The sequence below is a fragment of the Trachypithecus francoisi genome, unplaced genomic scaffold (genome assembly GCF_009764315.1).
Source record: "Trachypithecus francoisi isolate TF-2019V2 unplaced genomic scaffold, Tfra_2.0 Lachesis_group10, whole genome shotgun sequence".
NCBI classification, from domain to species: Eukaryota; Metazoa; Chordata; class Mammalia; order Primates; family Cercopithecidae; genus Trachypithecus; species Trachypithecus francoisi.
The window spans coordinates 26,898,454-26,917,178 of NW_022681455.1; the positions used below are offsets into that span (position 1 = coordinate 26,898,454).

An 18,725-nucleotide genomic window follows, 5' to 3' on the forward strand; every position below is an offset into this window, starting at 1 on the left:
TGGAATTTGGAGGATAGAAATGAGGCGGGGACTGCATTTCTGCAGTTTCAACTGTTGTTTGGTTCTCCTGTGTACTGTTGTTAGCAGAGTCTCCAGTGACCCATAATGGATTTTTAAGACTTGAGAGGCAGGCCATAAGGCAGCTGTTTTACTGGTGTTGATGCAGGTGCTGCATGGTTCTGGAGCTGGCAGCAGGCGGGAGCTTTCTGATGGTGGTGGTTTTCTTGATTGTGGCAGTGATGCTGTAGCCCGTGGTGGTGACACTGTAGTGATTTTAGAGGAGCCAGCAGCTCCCTCAGTGATCCAGTTCTGCAGTGTGGCATTGGAAGTCAATCCAAAGGCTCAACATAGAAATGTTACAAAATTTCTTGTAAAAAATCTTTTCCTGATCTTGCAAGATGGCGGGTGAAAAAGTTGAGAAGCCAGATACTAAAGAGAAGAAACCCGAAGCCAAGAAGGCTGATGCTGGTGGCAAGGTGAAAAAGGGTAACCTCAAGGCTAAGAAGCACAAGAAGGGGAAGCCCCATTGCAGCCGCAACCCTGTCCCTGTCAGAGGAATTGGCAGGTATTCCTGATCTGCCATGTATTCCAGAAAGGCCATGTACAAGAGGAAGTACTCAGCCGCTAAATCCAAGGCTGAAAAGAAAAAGAAGGAGAAGGTTCTTGCAACTCTTACTAAACAGTTGGTAGTGACAAGAACGGCGGTACCCGGGTGGCTAAACTTCGCAAAATGCCTAGCTATTATCCTACTGAAGATGTGCCTCGAAAGCTGTTGAGCCACGGCAAAAAACCCTTCAGTCAGCACGTGAGAAAACTGCAAGCCAGCATTACCCCCGGGGCCATTCTGATCATCCTCACCGGACACCACAGGGGCAAGAGGGTGGTTTTCCTGAAGCAGCTGGCTAGTGGCTTGTTACTTGTGACTGGACCTTTGGTCCTCAATCGAATTCCTCTACGAAGAACACACCAGAAATTTGTCATTGCCGCCTCAACCAAAATCGATATCAGCAATGTAAAAATCCCAAAACGTCGTACTGATGCTTACTTCAAAAAGAAGAAGCTGCGGAAGCCCAGACACCAGGAAGGTGAGATCTTCACACAAAAAAACAGAAATACGAGATTACAGAGCAGCGCAAGATTGATCAGAAAGCTGTGGACTCACAAATTTTACCAAAAATCAAAGGTGTTCCTCAGCTCCAGGGCTACCTGAGATCTGTGTTTTCCCTGACGAATGGAATTTATCCTCACAAATTGGTGTTCTAAATGTCTTAAGAACCTCATTAAATAGCTAACTACAAAAAAAAAAAAGAAAGAAAGAAAGAAAAAAGAACTTTTCCTGTTCAAACAATCTGAAGTGCATTCGATTGTTTGCATTTTAACCCTGACAACACAGAGGGCAATTCCAATGTATCCTCATTAAAGACCCAGGTTCTTTCCGTCTTTACATTTTGCAAGGTTAATGTAATGCATCAGCTTAGCTCCCTTCATGGTCATAAGATGGCTATGATTGTCTCTAGGATCATATCCAGGCATAGTAACACCCAACAGAGGAATCTGTTTGTTTTCATTTGTTTGTTAACTGTAGTATCCCTTGGGTCTAGAAAAGTGCTTCGCACACATTAGGCCAACAATAAATATTTGTTGAATGAATAAATGAATGGATGGATGGATCACTGATCTAGAACCACAAAAGAGCCAGTTTACTTTTCTGCCGACTGGCCTACCCTCCCTGCAAAATGGAAAGAATGTTTTTTCTAAAGTAACAAATATACACATACACAAAAGTGGTTTTCATATCCTAATACTTTGTTTCTAACAATGCAACTCAAACTCAATTAAGGAGAAGAAAAAAGGAATGTATCATACTATTACAAGGATACAGTGGGGACTGTGGAGCTCAAGCACAGAGCTCCAGCTGGGCCTCATCACAGCTGGGAAACTGAGTAGAGGGAGTGAAGATGACAAGCAGAGGAGTCAGCTGGAACTAGGGGACACCCCAAGTTCAGGTCTCCCACAGGCTGTGACCTTGGTGTTGGAAGTTTCTGAATCTTTCTGCTTACTGACACCTGTGCTAACACCAGAATAAGAAAGAAATTCTGGAGATGCATCTGATGCTGTGGGGAACAGCTGCCTCTGTCTGCAAGAAAACACCTTCCTCTGGTGCAGAGGCCTGAACTCTTTTTTTCTTTGTATTTTCTGCTACATTTTTGGATTTGCAGGTCCTTCTATGTCTTTCGTAACTGCTCTTGTAGTGCAGCCATAGATGAATGGACGTGGCTATGTCCCGGTAAAACCTTATCTATGGGAAATGAAATTGGAATTTCATATAACGGATGTGGCACAGATGATTATTCTGCTTTTAATTTATATTCAGCAATCTAAAAATGTAAAAACAGCTGTAGGCAGTACAAAAACAGGTAGTAGGCCACATCTGGCCTGCAGGCATGTTTCCTGACCCTTGATCTACCCTAATGACTGTTGGATATTTGAGATGTTTTATGAGGCCTGGTTTTTGAACTCTACAAAAAAAGTTTTTAAAAGTTTTTTGCTCAAAGAAAGGAAATCTAGTGAAGGAACTGACCTTTAGCTTATCATGGCCTGGTTTTTTTTTGCTAAAGTGCTTTATATTGAATATAAACCAACAAAAATCCTATTGCCAAACCATCAAACTATCCTACTATTAAAATGCCACTCTTTCATAAGTGAATTATTACTGTTTTTATACTTGGGATGTGGAATGTTTTACATACTTGATAATTATGTCTTAGAAAAGAAAACTTTTTGGCCGGGCGCTGTGGCTCATGCTTGTAATCCCAGCACTTTGGGAGGCTGAGGTGGGTGGATCACTTAGGTCAGGAGTTTAAGACCAGCCTGGCCAACATGGTGAAACCCCGTCTTTACTAAAAATACTAAAATTAGCTTGGCGAGGTGGCGTGCACCTGTAATCCCAGCTACACAGGAGGCTGAGGCGGAAGAATTGCTTGAACCCATGAGGCGGAGGCTGCAGTGAGCCAAGATTGTGCCACTGCACTCCAGCCTGGGCAACAGAGCTAGAAAAAAAAAAAAGAAAAGAAAAGAAAACTTTTTAAAATTGAATATTTGTAATTTGTTGTTCCCTGTGATTTTATGCTATAAAACTTAGGCACTTCTATAAATACATATTAAATATAACCCTGTGTTATACTGGAGTTCTTATGATTAGAATCTGCATATTAGAAGGAATTAGTTCAAAGAGCAAACTCTAATGAGAAGACTCACTTATACATTCATTAAAACATTTTTATTATTATCAATTTATTATTATTATTATTATTTTGAGATGGAGTCTCCCTCTGTTACCCAGGATGCAGAGCAATGGCACGATCTTGGCTCATTGTAGCCTCCACCTCCTGGGTTCAAGTGATTCTTGTGCCTCAGCCTCCTGAGTAGCTGGGACTATAGCTGGGACCGCCATTCTTATCACTACCAACTGTTTAGTAAGAGTTGCAAGAACCTTCTCCTTCTTTTTCTTTTCAGCCTTGGATTTAGCGGCTGAGTACTTCCTATAGGTGCATGCCACCATGTCTGGCTAATTTTTGTATTTTTAGTAGAGATGGGGTTTTACCATGTTGGCCAGGTTGGTCTTGAACTCTTGACCTCAAGTTATCCACCCGCCTTGGCCTCCTGAAGTGCAGGGATTATAGCCATGCTCCCGACCGCATTAAAACATTTTCAGTAGATTTAATAATTTGATCATAATTGGGAGGTGTCAATCAAGTTGTCTTGTAAATCAAGTTGGCTTTTTGTTGTCAGATTCATTCCCCATCCTTCCTCTGCTCTGAGCATCCTTACCTTCTGGCTTCTGGGTAGGGTTAGCCAATGGGAGAACGACAAAAGGTTGGAATTCAAGAGGAACTCTGAGGCCAGGATATTCTTTCTTTCTGCTTCCTGTAGCATTGCCTGCAATAACTGCATCCATTTCAAGGTCTGAGATTCTCCCCTTGGAATTCTAGCTCCTGATGGGTCATTTCCTGCAGACCACTGTCACCCTTCTACCTCCCACTCTGGGCTCTAACATGGCCTCTTCCCGCTGCCCCTCCATCCTTAGGGGTGATAATAGCTTCTTGTTGTGGCTATTTTAATCTCTGGGTTACCCATCTGTGAATCCTTATCTTGGTAGCCAGTTCATTTTGCTCTTTGTGACGATGTCTTATAAGTTCAGCCTGGATCATCTGCTCCTTGCAGGAAGGTAAAGTGATCTCTTGTATGAAATCTTATCTCAAACAACAGGCTCCCTAACTCTTCAGTTTAAACTTTAATATTCTCTTCTGTAAAATGAAACTACTGACACTGTTAAAGTCTGCTGACCGAAGACCTCTAGGAACACACTTGTGGTCAAACAAAGCTAGGTTTATTACACTTGCTACAGCAAGAGCGAATGAACACTGGTGGAATAGTAAGGCATCTAGGTAAGGGGGGGTTGGGAGAAGCTTACTATTCTAGGGAGAGTGTAAGGGAATCAAATATCAGCTCTGGACTGGGTGTGGTCAGGAGGTGGAGCAGTTTAGTAACTGAGTGTGAGTCACTTTTTTGAATTTTTATTTAGGAGGCAGGAGAAGAATTAAAGTGGGGCTGGGGATGTCATTGGTAAGAAATCATAGTCACTCTACTATCCTGGAAAAGGGGTATTTACTTTTTTTTATGGGTGTAGAGTGTTCTTATTTCTTTCCTGTGTCATATGTAATTATGGAGTGATCTTGTCTTTATCTTGTTCCACCTCAGGTAACACAACGGCCTTGTGTGATCATTGTTTATACGGTGCAACAACATAAACAAAAACAATTTTTGTGTGTGTCAGAATTGTGTATGTTCAATTGCCCTAGCTTTTAGTTTCTACATGTTGGGCAATTTTTTATGTTTTCAGCACCAACCTCACAGGCTTATTGTAAAGATGGAATATATTATATGTCAGCATATAAAAATTCAGAGAAATATTATTGGCACATAATAAATGCTTAATAAACATCAGTGCTATGGTTTGGATGTGGTTTGTTAGACCCCACCAAGTCTCATGCTGAAATGTGATCCTGATGTTGGAGGCAGGGCCTTGGGGGAGGTGTTTGGGTCATGGGGGCAGGTGCTTCATGAATAGTTTGGTGCTATTCTCACTGGAAGGAGTGAGTTCTGACTCTTCATTTTCACAGCACTGGTTGTTAAAAAGAGCCTGCTGTCTCCTTTTCTTTCGTTTTCTCTGTCTCACTATGCCATCTCTATATACTGGCTTCCCTTCACCTTCCACCATGAGTGGAAGCTTCCTGGGGCCCTCATCAGAAGCAGATGCTGGTACCATACTTCTTGTACATTCTGCAGAACCACGAGCCAAATACACCTCTTTGCTTTAAGATTATCCAGCCTCAGTTATTCCTTTATAGCAACACAAACAGGCTAAGACACTTAGTTTATTCTAAGTGTCATTACTGTTGAAAAAACTATAGACTAGACCTTGGTGGTACAATAGAGCCCCTTGTACTGGCTCACAGGAGCCAACTATGCACATCTCTTCCCAACTTAACATTCAGTGACTCTGCATCTGTAGTTTGAATCAGTTATGGAGAGAGAATTTGCAAGCACTACTTGCTAAGATAGTGTCTTTCCCTCAAGAGCTGGTTGTTAAACATTTACCAGTATACCCATCTGGAAATGACCAAGACAGTAAGGAGTTCAACAAAAAAACAAATGTGGGATTGAAATTTACTAATTTCTTAAAAAATAAATTTAAAAATATATTTACTTTGATGAGAGTGGGAAGAAATCTGAGTCAAGCTAAAATAAGATTATACCTAGAATGAAGTCCACATTAATATAACCTTTTTAAGGTAGTATTGCATTTACTCTTTTTTTTTTTTGAGACGGAGTCTCGCTCTGTCACCCAGGCTGGAGTGCAGTGGTGCAATCTCAGCTCACTGCCACCTCTGCCTCCCAGGTTCAAGCGATTCTCCTGCCTCAGCCTCCCGAGTAGCTGGGATTACAGGCGCGTGCCACCACACCCGGCTAATTTTTTTTTTTTTTTTTTTGTATTTTTGGTAGAGATGGGATTTCACCGTGTTAGCCAGGGTGGTCTCAATTTCCTGACCTCATGATCTGCCCACCTCAGTCTCCCAAAGTGCTGGCATTATAGGCGTGAGTCACCACACCCAGCTTTCTTTCTTTCTTTCTTTTTTTGAGACAGGGTCTTACTTTGTCACCCAGGTTAGAGTGCAGTGGCACGATTTTGGCTCACTGCAATCTCGACCTCCTGGATTCAAGCAATCCTTCTACCTCAGCCTCCTGAGTAGCTAGAACTACAGGTGTGCACCACCATGCCCTACTAATATTTGTATTTTTTGTAAAGATGGGGTTTTGCCATGTTGCCCAGGCTGTTCTCAAACTCCTGGGCTCAAGGGACCTGTGTGCCTTGGCATTCCAAAGTGCTTGGATTACAGGTGTGAGCCACCACATTCAGCCTTGTATTGCGTTTACTAAAGAGTATTATCTATTTATATATCTGCTCAGCTTGGTTTTTTAGAGTGAGAAAGTAAAGTGCGGAAGATATCCTAATTAATTTACAAACAATGGTGCATTATTAAATGAGATAATGATTTTTAGAATTTTGGAAAATTGTATTTTCTGCCATATGTTTATCATGTACATGTTAATGATTCTAGTTACCTTATTACATGGTGTTTTATGAGAAGACTGTAATTATGAGATTAGTTTATGCACTAAAACATGGGAGACAAATGAGCAAGGGGAAATAAAGCATTGTTATATTAGTTATGAATAGCAGCTAGTGATACCATTAGCTATAACACTTGTGTTATTATATAATGGAGTTGCTATAACACAGCTATAACTATAAGTCTCAGTTTTTAAACTCAATAAATGCCTTTTTTCCCTCAGGCAACATCTAATGCAGGTTTTCTGGTTGGTCTTACCAGCAATCACCAAGAGATCATTGAGTGGCTTTGGCTCTAGGATCATGGAGTTCTCCACTGGATTTTCAGCATTTGACCAACAGAAAGAGAAAGGAACACTCATGAGAAGTTTTCCTAAACCAAGACTTCTTCCCACATTTCATTGTCCGTATCTCAGCCACATGGCCACATCTAAGTACAAGGGAGGATCGGAAATGTAGATTAGCTGTGTTTCTGATGGGAAAAGAAACAGGCCTTCATAATTTTTTTTTTTTTTTTTACAGGATCTCGCTCTGTCGCCCAGGCTGGAGTGCAGTTGCATGATCTTGGCTTACTGCAATCTCTACCTCATGGGCTCAAGTGATTCTTGTGCCTCAGCCAGCCACCCAGGTAGCTGGGCTCACAGGCACACCTGGCTAATTTTTGAATTTTTTAGTAGAGGTGGGGTTTTATCATGTTGCCCTGTCTGGTCTTGAACTCCTGACCTCAAGTGATCCACCCGCCTCGGCACCCCAAAGTGCTGGGATTATAGGAGTGAGCCACCATGCTGGGCCCAGATTAGCTGCTATGTTAGAAACAATGCATTATAAATAACCAGACAGAAATCTGCTGTGTTGTGAATCACCATTAAATACCAATTAAATGAGTGAATAAACTTCTATAAGTTAAAGTATTTCACTGAGTTTTTCATTCCAGTCGCTGATCTAAATCGGTGTTCATTTCCAGGTTTCTCCACAGCTGGATGCTGTCAATGTCTTGTCCAATTTTAGCTGCAACCTGGGATGATGACCATTTTTACTTTTTTTTAATCCTCATTACAGAAAAATTCTAACAACTAAAATGATCAAATGTATTTAATTGTTTGCTAACACCGAAATGTAAATTTATGGAAGAAATCAAGAAATGATAAGTGTAAATTTTACTACACTCTATGCTGAATGAGGCTGGTGGTGTGAGCAAATGCATTTAAGAATGTCACCAAACTTTAGCTGTGAGTAGTGGCCCTGTAGTCCCATCTACTAGGAAACCTGAGGCAGGAGAATGGCTTGAACCCTGGAGGTTGAGGCTTCAGTGAGCTGTGTTGGAGCCACTGCATGGTAACAGCGAGTGAGAGAGAGGCCCTGTCTCTGAAAACAAAACAAACCAAACAAACAAACACAAACAAACAAACAAAAAAAGTAAGAATTTCACCAAACTTTAGAGTGATACTAACATTTATTGAGAGCAATTGATGTGCCAAGCATTGTTCTAAGCATGTATAAACTCTTTTAGCGCACATTATGTAAATAAACTCACAACAATCCTGTGAGGTGGATATTATTGTTATCACAATTTTATAGATGAGAAAAGTATGTATTTCAACTTTCAGTCAACAGCAGATCACACTGGATTCTCTGGCAACACCAAATCTGGAATATCCTTTCATTCTGTAACCTGCTGCAGATCCTCCTAAGCCCTCGGTTATTTATATTCTGAAACGCCCGTTTCATTTCGTCTCCCACTGCTTCTGATTCCCAACGCATCCCTCACCCAAGCCCCCAATCTCTTTCCACGAATCCGTAGAATGACTACCTTAGCTTGTTAACAGTCGAATAACAGCACACAACCTACCAAAGCTACTATGATATCTACAGGTTAAACACAAACTTCTTCAATTCAGTGTTTATGGTTCTTAATTGCCAGCTGGAGCCCTTGGGCTTTGGACGGATTTTTCAGAATTAAGAAAGGGAAATCTTTCTCTAGTCCATAGCAAGGCGGGGGGAAACTGTGGGGCGGGGCGGCGGAGGGGGGGGACCTTCATTTTCAGTGAAAGATGCGTGTTTTATAGCAGTGGACCACTGTTTGGAATATCTTTTCCTAAGAGTTCAAAGCGGCCCCTGCATTATTTGCGGAGATCGTCTATATGTAAATTCGAGGTCCCCAGACAAACCCCGCTGACTTTAGAAAATTCCGATCTCTGGTTACCCAAGGCAGACTCTTTAACCAGCCAAACAAAACACAGTGCCAGAATAACCCACTCACTCCTGATGACAGGATTTCTTGTTCTTTTTAGGGTCAGTTTCAGATCCAGTGATCTGATTCTGAAGAATTGTCGGTGTATGAAATCAACTCTCTCATCAGCTGAGAACGGAGGCTATAGGGAGGCGTTGTTATCTCGCAGAAAAGATGCAGCACAAACAACCTGCCAGCCCTCGCGTGAATTCGTTAACGGAAACACTGGTTGTGACCTGCAGTCAACTTTGGAAACTAATTTAAAACTCACCTTGATCAGCGTTCCTTAATGAGGAGTCGGGGGAGGAAGGATCCTCGTTATTCCCTCTTCACTACCTCCTCTCTACAACCCCATTCCAAAGCGACTGACCTTCAACAGAATCTATTTCTAAAAAGATAAAAACAACGAAACTCCCAAAACTTCCATATTTGGAATATACGGAGAAAACTAGGTAAGAAACGAAATGAAATATAAACAAGAAAAGGTGAAAATGAAGCAATTCGGAGGCAGAGAAAATCAGTGATCGGGTGGACAGCAATTTTACCGAGAGGGAAGCAGCTAGGCATTATTTTGTGTCTGTTAATAGCTACCTGGTCTTCACCAGCACCAAAATTATTTTCATGAATCAGAATGACAGGTAAATAAAAAACAGGTTCCCCAGAGGCCTCGTGGCGCAACGGTAGCGCGTCTGACTCCAGATCAGAAGGTTGCGTGTTCAAATCACGTCGGGGTCAATGGTTTTTAGCTCCCTGGCTCAGATAACTGTATGGCGGGGAGTACATTACATATTACAGGGGGAAAAAAGTTGCTTTTCCTGCTTCTCCTAGGCACTTGTATACTCAATTACTTTAGCCTCCTCAAAACGCCCCCATTCTCTTTTTTTAATAGGCAGATATACACAGGAATATGTTACGGTATTTTGGGGCTTATTTCTGGGTTTATAGAAACATTTTCACTCTTTTATTGCAAACTTTCTGAATTATACTCTTCAGCAACTCATCCCTGTTGTTAAACTCTCCTGGACTTCTCTCCATTCTCACTCCCACGCCCGCGGCCTTATCTTTTCATCCATATCTGTCTCTCCAATCCTCGGAAGCTTAGCAGATCTTCGCAGAGACCTAGTCTGCTTTGAGTGGATGATCTAAGCTTACCTGCTTCATATTTGGATCAGCTCTTCCAGGCGAAAGCGATTCCATAGAATTTCCTTGGATCTCTACGATTTCCTCAACCCTCCCTGCAAATCACGGAAGAAGTCACTTGATTTCCAGAGGCAGAAAACCTGAATGCAGTTACTTCCCCAAATTCATACAGGGAATGAACCATTACATCAGAGAAGGCTAGATATTCCGTGAACTCCCTAATAGTAGTATCTGAAAATGTGCATGAATGTGCCGTTTTTTTCCCCACATGTGGCTCCAGACCCCCTACAGATTATGAATTAGCAAATTACAACATGGAAAAAAGGGAAAGTACGTTTATTTCTTCAGAAGTGTTTAAATTTCTATAACTTACAGTGACTTTAAAACATGACATTTGAAATATTAGCAGACGGTCTGTTATGTATTTACTGTACACATTCACACAATACATAGTGACAGATGTTACACCGGAGAAGTGTACCCAACATAACCTTTTTCCTATTTCTTATTTACTGTTTTCTTAGTAGTAGTCTAAGCCTATAGCCATATTACGAACAGATTTCTGGTTTTTTTTAAAAAAAAAAAAGAAGAGAAAACATAATTTTGCGATTTGGAAACTTGACACACTAGAAAAAAGGTGATTATTAATTATGAGACCATTTCCTAGGGTAGCAGAGTGGCGCAGCGGAAGCGTGCTGGGCCCATAACCCAGAGGTCGATGGATCGAAACCATCCTCTGCTAAGGAGCTTATTCTTTCTGGATTTGTTTTTCCCCCTTCCAAAATACATCTACCTCATAGGAGTAGTAAACTGATATAATTTTCATGACACCGTAAGGGAACTTACCTTGACTTGCATCTCTCTCAGAGATCTGCCTCTCTGGCTGCAATACATTACTATCCTAAATAGATTTAAAATAACAACAAAAGCAGTAGTTTTAGCTTTTATTGTTTGAGCGCTTAATAGGTATCATACACTATTCCAAGTTCTGAATCATTTATTCTTCGCAATTATACGAAGTAAATACATGCTATTACTCTTACTTTACAAATGAGACAAATTGGGGTTTGTCTGCAAGTTGGGGTTTGCAGAGGTTAACTTGCCCAAAGTCATGCAGCTAGTAAATGGTAGAGCAAAACTAAAACTCTAAACCGTTTTTGCATAATTACAAACACTAACATTTACAGCAAACTTCAGACGTAGTTTCAGCTATTCCTTTCGAGTTTTATTGGTAGGACACGAACTCACCTGTTATTAAATGCCTAGTAAAATGAGAGGTACAATATGTGACATACAGTGACATGTCCAGATTTGAGCAGGCTGTAGGAGACACTTTTCCTCTTCTTATCATTTTTTTGTTTACTCAAACTAATACAGATGCATAAGGAGACACGTTTAAAGTAGGATGAAATCTACAGACTGTGCAAAGCTTCTGAACCTTTGGAGAGATGTTTAGACAACTGACGAAATGCATGGGGTTGAATTAATGATAAATGCCTAGAAGCTTAAGCAGTAAACAACAAGAAAAGACAATTATGTTCTAATGCTAGGGAAAAATAAAAACTATGAGGAAAGGAAAACTTAACAATGTATTTATTTGCTCACCTGCTGAACTATTTTTATACAGTTGTCATATTTTAAGCTACAAATAGTAAAGTATCATGTATTGTGCTATAACCATATGAGAAGACATAGAAAGGGAGCATGTGTGTGTCGGGGGTCCTAGGGTGTGAAGAAGAAAATGAACCAGTTACTCCTCTTATATAAAGTCAACAAAAGGGCCATACAAACATATTATTTAGAGATACGTAGGTAAATAATTTTAAAATAAGCCATTTAAATAAAATGTTTAAAAAGTAAACTTAACCACTCAGCCACGACTACAGGCGCCAAAAGTTTTCTTAAACATTGTACATGTTATTAGATGTCACATATTGTACCTCTCGCTTTACCAGGAATTTAATAGCTGAGCTAACGTCCTGCCAACAAAACTTGGAAGGAATCAACAAACTTCAAGTTCAGGCGCATATGTGGTAAGAAGAGAATGTTCTTTGGGTGTTTTCTATAATGCAAATCAGGAATATGTTTCAATAACTTTAAAAATTGCTGGAGGACAGGGAGCAGAGACTGTTGATTTTTGTTTTAAATGATTCTTGTAATTATGTGTATATAAAAATGATAGAAAAGAACCCAAAATTGTTTGCTATCTAGAAATTTTCTGTTTGTGAATTATCAATCATAACTTTCACAGAATGACACAAGGTTTTCCCGGACGGACGTGGTGCCTCACGCCTGTAATCTAGCACTTTGGGAGGGCGAGCCGGGCTGATCACTTGAGGTCAGGAGTTCCAGACCAGCCTGGCCAACATGGCGAAACCCCCTCTCTTAAAAATACAAAAATAATTAGGTGGGTGTACTGGCGCACGCCTGTAATCCCAGCTACTCTGGAGGCTAAGGATAGGAGAGTCGCTTGAACCCAGGAAGCGGAGGTTGCGGTGAGCTGAGATCACGCCACTGCTCTGTAACCTGGGCGATGCAGTGATACATCTCAAAAAAAAAAAAAAAAAAAAAGAAAATAAAAATCCCCCTGTATTAAGTTGTATCAAGCATATGAAAATTGGTCAGTACTGAAACTTATCAATTTAGTGATGTGATTTAAAAAAAATACTTCTGTGTGTAAAAGAACAGTGAACTGAAGTTGGAGTCTATATTATAAAAATTTTTATCATCTTGTGTAATTCTTTTAAAAATTAAAATAATAAAATACATAAGATGTACAAAATACCCACGGAAGGAGCATTTATGGAAATTTCAAGGTTTCCACCAAAACCCAACGAGCCAGCCAGGAGTCGAACCTGGAATCTTCTGATCCGTAGTCAGACGCGTTATCCATTGCGCCACTGGCCCTCCCACAAGCGAATGCTCGCGTTACGCCTATAGAAAAAAAATGTCTTGAGATTATTGCGTCGCCCTAAACATGAATATATGAAACTTTTATTTCTTTCTGATCATAAGGAGTTTGAACCCAAAACCCTCCAATTAAAACAAAATATAGTTTTATTTGTTCCTTTGATTTGGTTTACTCACAAAGTATGATTCTTTCGTGGGTAATGAGAAATTCATCCTCGTGCACAATGATTCCTTCCTGAACAATGAAATATCCATTATGATGTAACTTGTAAAAGATCAGAGATGAGGTTTACTTTGGGCTATGAGAAATCCATTTTGAGGACCTCTGAGACATAAGTTCAAGTTGTCCTGCCCTGAATCACCAAGAAATCCATTTTAATGTTAACTTGTAAAAGATCAAATGGCTTTTTTACATGTAGAATATCGATCGGACCTACTTGAAGATGCAAAAGTCCACTACCGTAGTCGGCAGGATTCGAACCTGCGCGGGGAGACCCCAATGGATTTCTAGTCCATCGCCTTAACCACTCGGCCACGACTACAAGTGAGAAAATGTTCTTTAAATGTCTTGCTTGATTCTATACGTCATATACTGTACTCGTTTTATTAGGGATTTAATAATAGCTAAATTCATGTCCTAAGAATAAAACTTGCAAGGAATCAACAAACTTCAAGTTCAGACACACACACATGATACGCTAAGAATGTTATTTGGATCTTTTTTATAATGCAAATCGGGAATATGTTTCAACAACTTTTAAAATTCTCGTATTTTTGCCTAGTAAGAAAATCATCCTCAGACCGGGTGCGGTGGCTCATGCCTGTAATCCCAGCACTTTGGAAGGCTAAGGCTGGCAGATCATGAAGTCAGTAGTTTGAAACTGCCCAACATGGCGAAACCCCGTCTCTACTAAAAATACAAAAAAAATAGCCAAGGTGGTGGTGCACGCCTGTAATCTCAGCTACTCGGGAGACTGAGGCAGGAGAATCGCTTGAACCCAGGAGGCAGAGGTTATAGTGAGCCGAGGATCGCGCCACTGCACTCCAGCCAAGGCGACAGAGCAAGACTCCGTCTCGGGGGTAAAAAAATAAAAATAAAAAAATAAATAAAAAGAAAGAAAGAAAATTATCCTCAATAAACAACAAAGATGTTCCATAGAGGATCTCCTATATTTTCTGACAGAGTCCAGTGCCTGCGATATACTAACGGCTCAACAAATGTCAGTGCAATTGTAACTATCCCTGTAAAATCCCAGAATCTAGATTAATCAAAATGTTCTACAGTGAAGGTTATCTTCTGTCTTTTCATAAAACTCAGAATATTTTAACCACCTGGAAGAACATTTCTGAATGAAACTAGAAAGTAAAAAACATTTTTGTGGGTCAAATCGTCTTTCGTTTATGGGGCCTTCTCTCACAAGGGGAAGAACAACTACATCTGGTATTCTGTGAATAGTTTGAAATTATATTCAAAGAGCACTTCCAAAGGAAGAGCAGAACCCCAGTTTCTAAAACTACACTACCATTACCACAATACTATGCATGTATGTGTGAGTATTAGTGAGCAAGTCAGGGATTCTGTATTTCATCAATGGCCCAACTCTATGAACAGAAGAAGGGTAAGGAATGATTGATGAACTACTGCTCATGTGCGGATGGACTGAAAATCTTCTCTACTCCAGACCTCTCTCCTCTGGGCTCCAGAATATACAGCTGTCTTTTTTTTTTTTTTCTTGTATGTCCGTGAGGATCTCAAAAGCGATGCATCCCCAAAGGAATGTTCCATTCTTTTCCTCAAACTTGAATTTCCTCCAACAATTCAAATTTTTGATAAGATACCAAAACCGAAGACTAGCTACCAAGACCAAAGAACCTTCTTTTCCTTTTACCTCTGATTCCCGTGCCATCAGGCCTTCAGTTCAACCTAATTAGCTCTCTCGAATCTGGCTCTTCTTCCCCAGCCCTCAGACCACCTTTTTTTTTTTTTTTTTTTTTAACTGAGTCTCGCTTTGTCGTCCAGGCTGTGGAGTGCAGTGGCGCGATCTTGGCTCACTGCAACCTCGGCCTCCTGGGTTCAAGCGATTCTCCTGCCTCAGCCTCCCTAGTAGCTGGGAATACAGGCGCGCGTGCCACCATGCCCGGCTACTCAGACCACTTTTTAAAATGAGGTACTTAGTTTAGGTACTTAGAAGTACTCATGAGAAAGTTCTCATAAGTTATTCCAACAACTTCTTAGTCTTTTGGCCTCCGGTTCCTGATCCCTTAAATGATATATTCATTTCTTTATTCTTACAAAATTTTCATTTTTTTTTAGAATAAAAATAAGCACTTTGAATATGGGTAGTGAGCCAGAGAATTGCCTATTTTTTCAAATTGTGTATATGTGAAATAGCAAAAGCCAAGCACTTTGCTAGGTGCTGCTCATGCAATGCAGAGCGAGATTTCTAAAGGATTACAGAAGTTAACAATGAAACAACTCACTTTGGGAGGCCGGGGCGGGCGGATCACGAGGTCAGGAGATCGAGACCATCCTGGCTAACATGGTGAAACCTCGTCTCTACTAAAAAATACAAAAAACTAGCCGGGCGCGTTGGCGGGCGCCTGTAGTCCCAGCTACTTGGGAGGCTGAGGCAGGAGAATGGCGTGAACCCGGGAGGCGGAGCTTGCAGTGAGCTGAGATCCGGCCACTGCACTCCAGCCTGGGTGACAGAGCGAGACTCCGTCTCAAAAAAAAAAAAAAAAAAAAAAAAAAAACAATGAAACAACTGAGTGCAAGTAAGTGCAGCCGGAACACAGTAAGTAGCCCACAGGAAGAGTTCTGAATCTCAACCACAAAGGTTTTAGTTGGTTGCCTGGAGGGTCACTTAATTAGACTCCAAACTTCACGAAGAAAGGTTCCAGTTTTACCTTCTTTACCTCTGAGTCCTCCATAGGTGCCTAATAAGTATTTTTGGAATTCATTATACTTAAGCTTAGATCTGGATCTGAAGGATGTGTTAAAATGAGACAAATTGGCGTTGGGTGAGAAAATGGGGTAAGGTGGTGTTCCAAACCTAAACCTCATGGAATATGGGAGAAACTGAAGAAACTTCCCTATAGTTGAAACATTGCTTTTTGGAGGGGTCCTGGGAAGGGCAGTGATGAGAGAGAACACCAGTAATGTAGTTGAGGGCAGATTATGTAGGTAGAGCTAAGTTAGCACTAACATAAAATGTGTTTCTGACTGTGTCCCTTACCTCATTTAATGCCTTTAAGGTACCCTGTGGCCTAGCGAGAAGATTGCCGATGACATGGGAGGTCTTCATCTTCTGCATCTGTCTGACCTTTTCAGCTCCTTTTCTGGTCACTCTGTCAAGGGAGCCTGGAACTCCTGAGACGTGAAAGGACCACTGCTATCTCAGATGGTGAGGGTTTCTTTACCCTGACCTCTGCCACGTTTGCTTGGAGCCCCAGTGCTCATCCTTCATGGCCTTTTTAAAAATAGCACAGCTTCTGTCAAGCCTTCTTGAAAAATTAAATTTTTTATTGTAAAAACTTTCAAACATATAAAGAATGTGAAAGAACAGGCAATTTTCTGTATACTCATCACCCACATTCAATAATTAACATTTTGCCATCTTGGTCTCATCTACCTATTTCTGCTGAATCTCATGAAATTCACTTGCAGACATTATGATATATCACAACAAAATCCATAAACATGTGTCGCCTAAACATGCGTCTTTTATTTAACTACAATATCATTAACAAAACTTTAAAAAATCAAGCAATTCTTTAAAAATATCTCATATCTGGTTGGGTGCAGTGGCTCACTCCTGTAACGTTTGGGAATGCTGAGGCAGAAGGATTTCTTGACCCCAGGGTTTGGGAGCACCGGTAACAAAACAAGCTCTTCTCTTGTGCCTCTGTACAAAACAGATTTTAAAAAATAAGCCTGGCCTGGTGGCGCGCTCCTGTAATCCCAGCTACTCCGGAATTTTAGGCGGGAGGATGGCTTGAGCTCAGGAGGTTACTACAGTGATCGCGCCACTGCATTCCAGCCTGGGCGACCGAAAGAAACTCTAAATAAGTGAATAAAAACATCTAAGCATTTATTTAAATTTATCTATTTTTAGAGTCAGTTTTTATGTTTCCTTACGTTCTTTCACATTAGAACAGTCTCCCAGCTGTTTATTATTTCCTCATGACATCTTTTAATTCTTCCTTCCTTCCTTCCTGCCTGCCTTCCTGCCTGCCTCCCTTTCTTCCCCCGGCCTGGGCAACACAGGGAGATCGGTCCCTACAAAAAAAAATAGAAAAATAATTAATCAGGCCCGGTGGTGTGTGCCTGTGGTCTCAGTTACTCCAGAGGCTGAGGCGAGAATCACTTGAGCACTGGAGATCGAGGCTGCAGTGAGCGGTGATTTCACCACTGCACTCCAGCCTAGGCGACAGAGCGAGACCCTGTCTCAAAACAAAACAAAACAAAACAAAATAAGAAAAAGAGTCTAATTGTCTCATAGAATGTCTACATTCTGGATTTGTCTCATTATTTCCTTATGGCATCTTTTAATTTATTTTTACTCCTTTTAAATTAGAAGATAAATCTAAATGATTGCTGTTGTGATTAATTTGAGTGATTAGATTTAGGTTAAACATTTTTGCCCGGACGCTGTTCTTTACACTGTACTAGCTTCACATCAGGAGGCACTTGTTGGGATATCCTGCTGATGGTGAAGACCGAGTGGTGCCCCCCAGGGTTCTTTATTTCTCCCTTCGCAATTGACAAGTAATGTTGGGGTGGCCCTTAACACCATGAGCATATATTATTTCCCAACCACCTTTTCCTAATGGTTGTAAGGTCGTTAAGCTCGTTCGTTGCTTTGGTCTATTATTTTTCTAAGGTTTGCAAATGGTGATTCTTCTAATTCTACGAGTCTTCTGTATTTGTTAGAAGACACTTTTGTCAAACGTGTGGACCTCTTTTCTGCCTTTCTTCGTACCCCAGTCTTTCCAAGACGTTCCCATGGCAGCTTCACATTACCCCTGTCGTAACAGCCTTGAAATTCACGTAGGTTGGCGCTAAATTGTAATTGGGTCTGACGTGTTTGTGCTTTATCGTCTAGAGTGCATTCTATAGCCTGTAAGGTCTATAAATGGTTCTCATACTCGAGCGTGCAAACGAACCACTTCGTTAAAACCCAGAATCCTAGGGCCCACACACAGCGATTCTAAGTAGGTCAAGTGTAGTGCCGACTAGCAAGGGAGGTCGACCTCGAAAGTTGTTATTTTTAAGAAGCTCCCAGGTGATGTTACTGGTTCAGGGACTGGACCAAATTTTGAGTAGCCCTGGCCCAGAAGATGGACTGTATGGCGTTGTGGTGGAGAGAGAGAGGATAAACAGACACGGAGTGACTAAGTACAGGAAAAAGGCAAAGGATGTACATTGTAGGAAGGGATCTACAATGAAGATAACTTAGTGAAGTACGTGCAAAGAGTACATTTCTGATAACCAGCTTTGAAGACGGAAAATAGTACTAAAGCAGTCGCCCAAATAACCACGGAGGGATTCGAACTCTCAATCTTCTGATCCGAAGTCAGACGCCTTATCCATTAGGCCACGTGGTCTCAGATTAGGAAGCGCTTCAATTTTTTGACAGAAAATAATCTCCTCCTCATGAGCTGTAAATGTACTTAGTGAAATCACTGTTGTAAACTAAGGAATTTCCAACCCCTGAAAAAAACAGCCTGGTTGGGGAGAGACGAGGTTTA

General features: G+C 41.0%; 1 long non-coding RNA gene, 5 other non-coding genes and 1 pseudogene across 7 annotated transcripts; 4 read left to right on the forward strand and 3 right to left on the reverse strand.

Annotated features, from left to right (window-relative positions):
- Positions 1–389: 389 nt before the first annotated feature.
- Positions 390–1,308, forward strand: LOC117088321 (annotated as a pseudogene). The gene has a single exon (XR_004439161.1). The product of XR_004439161.1 is annotated as a 60S ribosomal protein L6-like (transcript).
- A 7,787-nt stretch (positions 1,309–9,095) lies between these two features.
- Positions 9,096–16,537, forward strand: LOC117088351. Its single transcript, XR_004439170.1, has 3 exons — positions 9,096–9,376; positions 12,020–12,097; positions 16,230–16,537. It is a non-coding gene; the product is annotated as an uncharacterized LOC117088351 (long non-coding RNA).
- Positions 9,588–9,659, forward strand: TRNAW-CCA. Its single transcript has one exon. It is a non-coding gene; the product is annotated as a tRNA-Trp (tRNA).
- Positions 10,735–10,806, forward strand: TRNAM-CAU. The gene has a single exon. It is a non-coding gene; the product is annotated as a tRNA-Met (tRNA).
- TRNAR-ACG lies at positions 12,899–12,971 on the reverse strand. Its single transcript has one exon. It is a non-coding gene; the product is annotated as a tRNA-Arg (tRNA).
- Positions 13,435–13,516, reverse strand: TRNAS-AGA. Its single transcript has one exon. It is a non-coding gene; the product is annotated as a tRNA-Ser (tRNA).
- A 1,971-nt stretch (positions 16,538–18,508) lies between the features above and the next one.
- TRNAR-UCG lies at positions 18,509–18,581 on the reverse strand. Its single transcript has one exon. It is a non-coding gene; the product is annotated as a tRNA-Arg (tRNA).
- Positions 18,582–18,725: the final 144 nt, after the last annotated feature.